This window comes from Haliotis rubra, unplaced genomic scaffold, assembly GCF_003918875.1.
Source record: "Haliotis rubra isolate DU_JTF1 unplaced genomic scaffold, ASM391887v1 Scf964, whole genome shotgun sequence".
In the NCBI taxonomy this organism is placed as follows: domain Eukaryota; kingdom Metazoa; phylum Mollusca; class Gastropoda; order Lepetellida; family Haliotidae; genus Haliotis; species Haliotis rubra.
In genome coordinates, this window is record NW_025767706.1 from 109,382 (window position 1) to 120,041 (window position 10,660).

Below are 10,660 nucleotides of genomic sequence, written 5' to 3' on the forward strand. Positions count from 1 at the left end.
GTTACTGCTGAGCGCCAGGCAGGGACCAGCAAGTACCATATTTTAAGGTCTTTTGGTATGATGCAGTCGGGGATCGAACCCGCGACCTTCCGCTCTCTGGACAGACTCTCTAACCACTACACCACGGAGGCGGTCTCAGCATTCCAGAAGTTGGTGAGTCAATAATGAAGCATACAACTTTATGGATAACAACTTCTTGTTTATTGCATAGAGTGAAGTTTTGGTGTAGATTCTTACACCATTATCAAACTAAAAGTGACTACAACCAAGTGATGAGAAGTTTACATACAGAGTATGTTGTGACAAACATCAGATTCACATCAACAGTAGCATGTAATTGAATATCAACTGGTACATGACTTGATGATGAAAGTTGGGGAGTAAGAGTGGGTGAGCGAGTATGGTTTTATGCCGCTTTTAGCAATATTCCAGCAATATCATGGCAGGGGACACCAGAAATGGGCTTCACACATTGTACCCATGTGGGGAATTGAACCCTGGTTTTCCACATGACAAGCAAACACTTTAACCACTAGGCTACCCCGCTGCCCCAGGGAGTAAGAAGAAATAGCATGGCCCATGAGGCCAGTCAACAGAGATGCATTAAGTAGTAAAAACAAGATGATAGGGTGCTTACAGATAAAGTTTATAAAGCTTTATAGGCCAATGATATGTAGAACCCTTGGTCTTTGGTCAAGGTTTGTGGCAAGGGATTTTGATGGCCTGCAAAAGCTTTCTTTTCGCGAAATCCTGATTCTTGGTGGATAGGATTGATTGGGTAATATTTGTTGATTATCTGATATGGCTGATATGCTGTCCACCTTGGCTGTTGAGGTTTTGTGCTTGTTAATGCGGGCGTCTATGGGTCGGGAGCTTTTATCTATGTAGGAGTCACCACATTCACAGTTAATCTTGTAAATCACTTCTTTGGGGGAGTTGCCATGATCAGAAAGAAAGTCACAGGAAAAAAAGATCACAGAAAAAAAGTCACACTAACCAATTTTATTAAAATCAATGTTATGTTAACATCATCATGATCATAAATCATAATTAGATAATGATAATTAATATAGTCCTCACAGTTCTACTAGCCTTTGGAGATCAATCAGAATTCTTTATTATGTCGAATGTTCCACCCAACCCCATACAGGAACTCTGGGATTGATTTGCACTCATAAAACTCGATCCCTGTACAAGTTCTGAAGCTGTAACTGCAATCTGATGTATTTCGTCTTCACCTTCTTCTTGGTGCCATTGCCTACAGCGTCTTGAGAAATCATTGTTCTCACAGTAGCCTGTTCTTTCTTGAAGCCAAGTCTCAGGTCTTCTTATTAGGTATTTAAACAATCATCACACAAAAAGATTATAGCTCATTGTGGTCATAGTGTTTGGTAAACATTTGAAAGACCCCCACTTTATTAACTAAACACGGTGTACTCGCTCTAACACATAAATAGCGTTTTATGGCAATTATACAACCCACTAATATATATTCATGTGACTTTTGATGTGTTTGTTTTTAAACAATTGTGCGCTTTGAGCATGCCCCTTTGTGGTATGGAGTATAGCGTAATATAAGTACCCTTATTATTATTATTCTTGTATTGTGACTTTTTATCTGTGGCTTTCTTTCCTACATCTGGGTTACGGCCATTAGCTTGGAGGACTGTTCTGAGGGATGGGGGAATCACTGAAAATGGTGTCGATGCCTGCTTTGTGCAGTCTGCTGATATGATGTTAGGTATTGCCAATGTAGATTAGAGCAATTCTGATTGGAGCAGGTTCCAGCTCGGTCAGTTTTGGCCGGAGTGTGGTCGAGATAGTATATATACTAGTATATACTGTGGCATATATAAGGATTTTACTGTCACTTCAAAGGTTTGTAAATAAGAACAGCGAGCCAATCTTAATTGCTGCGAAAGTGTTTTCTAAGCAACATATTTTTCCACGTAGAATATTGCCCATGCAACATTAAATACCACTCACCATTCAAGCTTGTCAATGTCCAGCACCTGATGCCCTCATGTGTCACCACATTAATACTTACTCAAGAACAGATACCGTGGATATCATGCGATACATCTTCTGTGAAATGATCTCTTCTGTTGGAAGCGTTCCGCCAGTAAGGCATACTACGCTAGTTGCCAATGTCCACAATCGGGCTCTCATAGAACTACATTCTGTAAGTTAGTACTGGCTAGCGAACAGTTATCGCCAAGACATCAGCTTCACACATACGCCATTCTGGTCAATGACAATTCCAGTATTTTTCCCCACGGTATTTGACAACAATACAGTAAAGGTCAGCAAAAGAAAATTCTTCACAATAAGTAACATGAGTGAAAACTTAAAGATAAAGCTATGAACCCTATAAATTGTTTTTAACTTAGTTGGGGGGATCCTATGTCACACGATCTACATAATAGCAAGTTCAAGTTCACAAGTCATTAAATGTTTCATTCCTATCAATCTACTGCAAAAGAAACACTCAAATAGTCATGCAATCAATTATTCGAGGTTTGTATACATTCTTTCACGAGTAGCATGAGAAATTCTGAAATGGCGATAGTTCATGCTGTACTAAAATGGCGATTACTGTTACAGTTTGTTGTGAGAAAACATCTATTTGTACTGCTATGATTCCCTTCCTTAATTCTGTTTCATTAATTTAACGAACGGCAGAGTAATTTTGTAAATACCGCTAATATGGCGATAGCTGTTCGCTAGCCAGTAAAATGTAATTTTTGAGTAAAATTGATATTTTATACTTATCCTGACTCATGCTCTTTGCTTGTCTCCTTCCTCTCTTGCTAACATAGTGGAACACTTGTATCTCCCTAATTGAAGTTCCCTTCAATGTAAAATCACTAATTAGTACACCACGAAGTTACCTCCCTTCCACAAGCTGAACCAGGGCTTCACCTCTACCCATGTGCCTCACTCTCTCCTCATATACTGAGCCCAACATTTGAATTTACAGGGAAATCCAAAGTGTTATTTGGGAGGATGGGAGGGTTGACTCATGAGTCAGGATAAGTATAAAATATCAATTTTACTCAAAAAATTACATATTTTCCTTATCCTGACTCATGCTCTTTGCTTGTAGAATCCAACAGAGCGGAGGTGGGAATATATAATACTTTGGATTTTAATAATTAGTGATTTGAACTGTGATGATTGTAATAACCCTATGAGAACTTCATAAAGGCATTGAACTGATGAATTCTGCTGCCAGCTTATCAGCTGCCATATAGAGGTTATTACAATGTACTTATTATGATAAGTATATATAATATTAATACAATGCTTAAGACTAATAGACTTAAGCTTGTTAATATGCTAGTATAAACTCCTTAGAGTTTGTTAGCTAAAATACTTTTAAGATATAAACATAGCACTAAGCTTAAAATATGATTAATTTTAAGCTAATTATATAATAACAAACCCTTTAGGGTTTGTTAGTTAAAATATTTATATGATATAGACAGTGCTGAGCTTAAGATATGAATAAGCTTAGCTATATATATAACAGCAAACTTTGTAGAGTTTGTTAGCTAATACATTTTACAATATGAGTATAGTATTGTGCTTAAGATATAATTATCTTAAGCTACATATATAATAGCCAAACTTAGTAGAGTTTGTTAGCTAATATATTTTTACAATATGAGTATAATACTGTGCTTAAGATATAATTAACTTAAGCTACATATATAATAGCCAAACTTAGTATAGTTTGTTAGCTAATATATTTTACAATATGAGTATAGTACTGTGCTTAAGATATAATTAACTTAAGCTACATATATAATAGCCAAACTTAGTAAAGTTTGTTAGCTAATATATTTTACAATATGAGTATAGTACTGTGCTTAAGATATAATTAACTTAAGCTACATATATAATAGCCAAACTTAGTAAAGTTTGTTAGCTAATATATTTTTACAATATGAGTATAGTACTGTGCTTAAGATATAATTAACTTAAGCTACATATACAATAGCCAAAAACTCTGTAGAGCTTATTAGCTAATAGATTTATAATGTAACCATAGTACTAAGCTTAAGATATGATTAGACTTAAGCTAAATGTATATAGCAAAAAACTCCTTAGAGTTTATTAACTAATATACTTTTATGTTATAAACATAGTACTGAGCTTAAGATATGATTAAACTTAAGCTATATATATATAATAGTAAAACTCCGTGAGAGTTTGATAGCTAATACATTTTATTATGTTGATTTAGACCTAGTATTGAGCTTAAGATATGAAGTAAACCTTAAGCTAAATATATAATAGCAAAAACCTTTTAGAGTTTTAATAGCTAATATACTTATATGGTATCAACATAGTATTGAGCTTAAGATATGAAGAAACCTTAAGCTACATATGTATAGCAAAAACCCGTCGAGAGTTTGTTAGCTAATACATGATATAATGTAACCATAAAGCTTAAAATATGATGAAAACTTAAGCCCAATATATAATAGCAAAACTCTTTTAGAGTTTTGATAGCTAATATACCTATATGCTATAAACATAGTACTGCGCTTTAAGATATGAATAAGCTTAAGTTACATATATAATAGCAAAAACTCCATAGAGTTTGTTAGCTAATACATGTTATAATGTAAACCATATTGCTTAAGATATGATGAAACTTAAGCCAAATAGCAAAAGCTCTTTAGAGTTTGTTAGCTAATATAGTTATATGATATAAACATAGTACTGAGCTTAAGATATGAATGAGCTTAAGCTACCTATATAATAGCAAAACCTCGAGAGTTTGTTAGCTAATGTATTTTTACAATATGAGTATAGTACTATGCTTAAAATATACTTGACTTAAGCTACGTGATATAATAGCCAAAAAACTCTGTAGAGTTTGTTAGCTAATGCATTTATCATGTAACCACTGTGATGATAAAAAACGAGCTTAAGCAAATTATATATAGCATGAAGCTATTTAGTACTGTTATAAGATAAGTAAAAATCTGTAAGATTGACTTATCTTCTCCCGAGGAACTGTCAACTGTTGTGCAAGGACCATGGGATCGAATTGGTGGATACCTGAGATGTCCTCGGTGGTGATATCTCTCAGATAATGGTTGGCAACCACCATATCGGATCTACAGTAATAAACCTCCATTATTTCAAATAACATTTGTGTAGATGAAATTGTAGAAGCTAGGGCTCTAATATCAAGAGTATTAAAGCTCATGGAGGGTCGGATTAGGTCCATCTGTCTTGTATGCACGTAGTATGACAGTTCTGATCCAAACGGAGATATAGTAATGCGAGACTACACTCTGCGAAGTTGATGATAGAGGAAAAAAAAATCTGTTGTATTTTTCTTCCTGTTTGGTTTGGTGGAGATAAATTTACAGTGCTCTTGCTGGCCAGCTGATAGCATCATCGTATCATGGAGTCCAAGTATGTCATCCAGGCATGTTCATAAACCTCACTTGTGAGGTGTTGTAGCACTATATTCATATCCCCAAGTTGGTAATGCGGAAACTTCCGCTTATTCTCCAAACAGAAACTTAGTAGGTTTACTAACCATCTAGTTGTGTTAGTAGCTTGATGATGAAATTCAGGTGTAGTCTGAAACGCTGTGGATTTCGATCCACTTGTATCACGCCGCCTAGGTAAATCGCTATGATGTCCTTTGACGATGTATGTGCACAACCGGAGTTTGTGTCCTCGATGAACTTTATGTAAAATCGCCTGACTGCTGTGCCCTTGTCTAAACTTGACAGGGAGGTCTCTAACCTGAAGAAAGCAGCCTAATCATGAAGGTTCAGGTTAACTGGGCTGTAAGGAGGCTTGCTCGCTCATTGATATAAAGTTGTCACTTGCAACCTATGTCTTGAACTGTGAACTATGCTCGACCTCTGTAGGTAGCGCTGTTCATCGGGTCCAATCAGAATAAGGCATTTTGATTCTGTAGAGTACCCGCTGTGATGTCACCGTGTAGCAGGAAAAGGAACCTTGTATAATATAGTGCCGCCGCTGATATTAGAACAATCATCGGTCTTCATCGTAACTTCCCCGGTTACCCGAAAGTGACCACGCGGTTTCGAGGATTAATGGTAAACGCTACGAAAAGCTTCGCGCGAAAAATACCTTGCTCTGTAATATTAATGCTGGGTAGGTTATTTTCCTGGCTGTCGGAAAGTACTTCAGTTTTGAATATAATCTCGACTTCTTTATATATAAAGGTACAATAACTTGTAAGTTGTCAGCTTGTAGACTGTATACATGAATGTATCGTCATAATTGTAGAATTAAAGCTGAATTTGTTGTACATATTTCTTCTCAGAAATGTTGACGATTATGAGTTATACTCGCTGTAACAAGGCTGCTGTTCAATTTCGAGCATTGAATTGTTCTGCAGATATGCGTGAATGGTCACGCATGTAGATAATCGTGATCGCCGTCCGGGATTGCATATACCAGCAATTTATAATGAATAGTTGATTTCTGTGAAGATCTATGAAACGCCGCTGACAAATTAATACAGCGACGCTCTGTGTTGTAAATAGCCTGTGCAATTGTCTTCGCAGAGGCTTATAGATCGCATCTGGCATACAGTTGATAGACAACTTATGCGATGTCTTGAACGGACTGAGGAGTAGCTATATATGACGAAAGTGGCTAGTATATGGAGACCTTGGAGGAGACTTCCTCGGTGAACGCCGAGACTTCACGAAGCTCTCAAGTATCCCTTCTAGATCTACTGGTGAAGTAGACTTGGAGCCACTTTAGCCTTCGCGACCTTCGCTAAGGTATCGAAGTCAAAGTCCGATTAGAATATATATATATATATATATATATATATATATATATATAAGAGCTTTGCTTCGCTTTAATGGCCTCTGTGTTTAACAGGATGTGGGTCGGGTTGGCTTACTCCTCCGCCGACGCCCCTTGTAGCTGGTGAGGCTCTAGCTCCTTCGCCGGAGGCTGCCTGGGACTTGCTGGTTCTGCATAAGTAGGGCCGAAAGTGGATCATCTTATCATTTTCAGAAGTCGGTTACTTAAATCTGGTGATAAGTGTCTCAATGATCGCTCTAGATCTATTTAGGCCAACGAACATACGCCTCGGCCATGGATTCAACTGAACCAATTTACGATTGTAGTTCTTATTGTTGATATCGATGATCAACTTGTAGTTTTCATCGATGTCTTAAGCCTTGAAGAAGGGGTCCATGTTGTCAGCGTGGAAAACTTCTAGGCTGAAAGTTCGCAATTATGGTGTCTGAACTTTGTGGCTTTATGGGATGCTATGTCTAGATTCTGTGCTACCGCAGCAATCGGGTCGATCGGAGGTAGGGTGATAGCATCTGGCGCCGCCTTCCTTCATCAGGTATGTCTCATGCCGCACTGCCACTCTAGGAAGGTGATGTAGACTTGTGTGCAGACTTGTGTGGTAACCTGTGAGGCGATCGATGTGGTGATGTACGAGGAGATCGGAGACTATTGACAGCTTCGCAAGCTCTTGAGTAGTCCCTTGACTCTGTTAAATGACGATCTATATTCGGGTGTCCTCCCCGAGTGCCTTCGCTAATGCCTTCTTAACGCTTCACGGAACGCTTCGAACGAAGCTTCCCGCGCTCGTGCTGGGGAACGGCGATTTGAGCTTCGCCAAGGCTTCCGTGGAGGTCTGGTGGCTGAGTCTGCATCTAAGGATGAAGCCGAGGAATGTGATGATCTATCCCGGCCGCCAAGGCCTTCGCTAAGGCTGTACATCTGGGTCCTTCGCCAAGGTGGTCTGCGACTTCTTCGCGAAGGCTGCATCGCCTTGGCTGCTACGCTGACTGGAGGTGCCTCTAGAGTGTTGTTCTAAGTTGGAGCCTTCGCTGAAGGCTCGTGACTCTGGGCTGGCTGCTTCTCCAGTCTGTAGTGACCTCCATCACGCACTCATGATTTTGCCGTAGTAGCTCGCCTGGGATGGTCTGCACGACGGCAGTCGGTGCCATCTCTGCGCGCTGTTAGTGGTGGGGCCCCTCAGGTAAGTCGCCTGACATCAGTGTAGAGACATCAGGCTGCATGACGATCTCTGCTGATGTCATTGTAGCTGTCACCGGTCGCTACTTGTCTCATACGCCGAGGATGATGATCGGCTGATCATCGTAGAGGCCAAGTTCAGCGGCTGGAACAATCTCGGGTTGAGAAAGTCCTAGTAGACTTCGCTGAATTCCCTCAGAGGTCGACGCTGCCCTGGGGTGCGGTCTGGGCGCTGAGTGTTGGTAGCTTACGGACCCTCAGGAAGATCATCGAATGTTGATCTGCGCTGACATCACTGTTGCCGACATCAGTCATTCTTTGATGTATTATCAGGAATGATGATCGGCTGATCATCATACAGGCCCAAATTCGCGTATGAGAACAATCTCGCTGAGAAAGTTCTAGTAGACTTCGCTGAATACCCCTCAGTGCGATTTTAAGGGATGTCTGGGGAAGCAGGACGCTTCTTGAGGCGGCGGACTACGCCCCACTTCCACCATTCTAGCGGAAACCCAGACGGAGGGGGGGGTCCACCAACAGCAGTAGACTGGCGAGGGGTTCAGGTGTATCAGTCATGCTAGACTCTGCATAATGCGACTCCATCTGCTGCGCTGCCTCAAACGCAAAGTAATTATTTATTAAAGGTAGAATTGGATAAATTAGTATCGCGAACTGCAACGCGGAATCACATGAAACATGGCGCAGTACAGCTAGGGCATATTAAATGCGGATCAGCAGCAGAATAAAAACGAATGTGCAACAGTACAGAATTTTATCAACGTAATCCACTGCAACAGCACGGCGGCCCCGCATAAACAGTAGAAACACTAACTAAATATCAATATATAATTGTTGAAAGATACTAGCTAAACCTCTATAGATCTCTATACGAGGTAACTAACTAAATATAATCAAAGGATATAGTGTGTCGGAGACACAGGCGCCTCACGCCCAGCTCACTGGGCTAAGAAGGAGAGAGTGAGGCACATGGGTAGAGGGTGGCCTCGCTCCCCGCTTTGTGGAAGGGAGGTAACCTCGTGGTGTACTAATTAGTGATTTTACATTGAAGGAACTTCAATTAGGGAGATACAAGTGTTCCACTATGTTCGCAAGTAAGAGGAAGGAGACAAGCAAAAGAGCATGAGTCAGGATAAGGAAAATACATACATACATACATACATACATACATACATACATACATACATACATACATACATACATACATACATACATACATACATACAAATAAAAATATGATTAAAATTGTTGCACAAGCCATTGTCACTGACCGATGCTCATAATGGCGGGTCTGTTCCCAATACCTTGTATATGGAACCAATCAGATTACGACTGTAGCCTGGGGAACGTTCACTCTTCCTGCTAGCAGTGCTTGTGCCAACTGTCAGAAGTTCTGTGGCTGTTGCTGGCGTGCTCGCAGGCGTTGACCAAGAGCATCAAATGTTCGATGGGGATTAGATCTGGAGACCTTAAGACCATGGCAATACTTTGTTGTTGTGGTTCATCTAAAAGGTTGTCAGTCTGTTGTTTGAGGTCAGGTGTTATTGTGTTGAAAAATGATGTTTGTTTGTTGCATAATGGGAAGGACGTGTGGCTTGAGAATTTCATCTCTGTAATGCTGTGCCGTTAAACTGCTGATATAATGGTGCTTGGCGATATGAGGATAAACCTGGCCGTGTAGCCTGTCTGTAGTCGGCCGATGGCATTGTTGCCTTGAGCAATAAATAAGAAGTTGTCATCCATAAAGTTATATGTTTCATTCTTGAGTCACCAACTTCTAGAGTGCCGATCAAACAATTATTTTTGTGGAAGCTGCGATGGCTGAGCTGTTAGGTTTGAACGTGTATGCTGGTGATTTGTTACCTCACTCTAAGAATCTAGAAATACAGGAATCTGTACTTTACTGATTGGTGTAATCTCAAATATATGTGTTATATTTGCCCACTTTCTAACTGGTATTGTGTAGTCACAACATGCATGTGTGATTCAATTCTCAAACCATAACAACTGAGCCTTACACAGTGAAGTCGACAACAAAAGCACTTCAAAGAGTAACTGTCTTTGGTAACGCTTTTATTAGAAGCTTGTATGATGTTCTAATTTCTAATAGCTGAGTTACAACAAAATTAATTGCCAGCTATAGTCTGTTTGGCCCAAAGCGGACAGATGAATTGCAATCTAACTTGACAACTGATAAACATATAATACTCAATGAAACGCCGATCATAATAAAAACATCAGACCAACTCTCTGAGTTTTTTGCAGAATTTATGTCCTAAAAATAAAAAAAGTTGTTTAACAAACTATTATTAAAATATTTACACAGTTCACCATTTGTTACGAGGGAGGAGTGCAGAGAAAGGGACAGCCAGGTGTGCTAGAAAGGATGGATACGGCACAGCTCAGGTAAATGAATCAATAGCTCTGTCGGCACTTGTGCACGTGCTCCGCTTACACTTGGCTGTTCCTCTCTTTACACTCCTCCCTCGTAACAAATAGTGAACGGTGTCAAGAATTTAATGATAGTTTGTTAAACAACTTTTTATTTTCAGGACATAAATACTGCAAAAAGACTCACAGAGTTGGTTTGATGTTTTATTATGATCAGTGTTTCATTGAGAATTATATG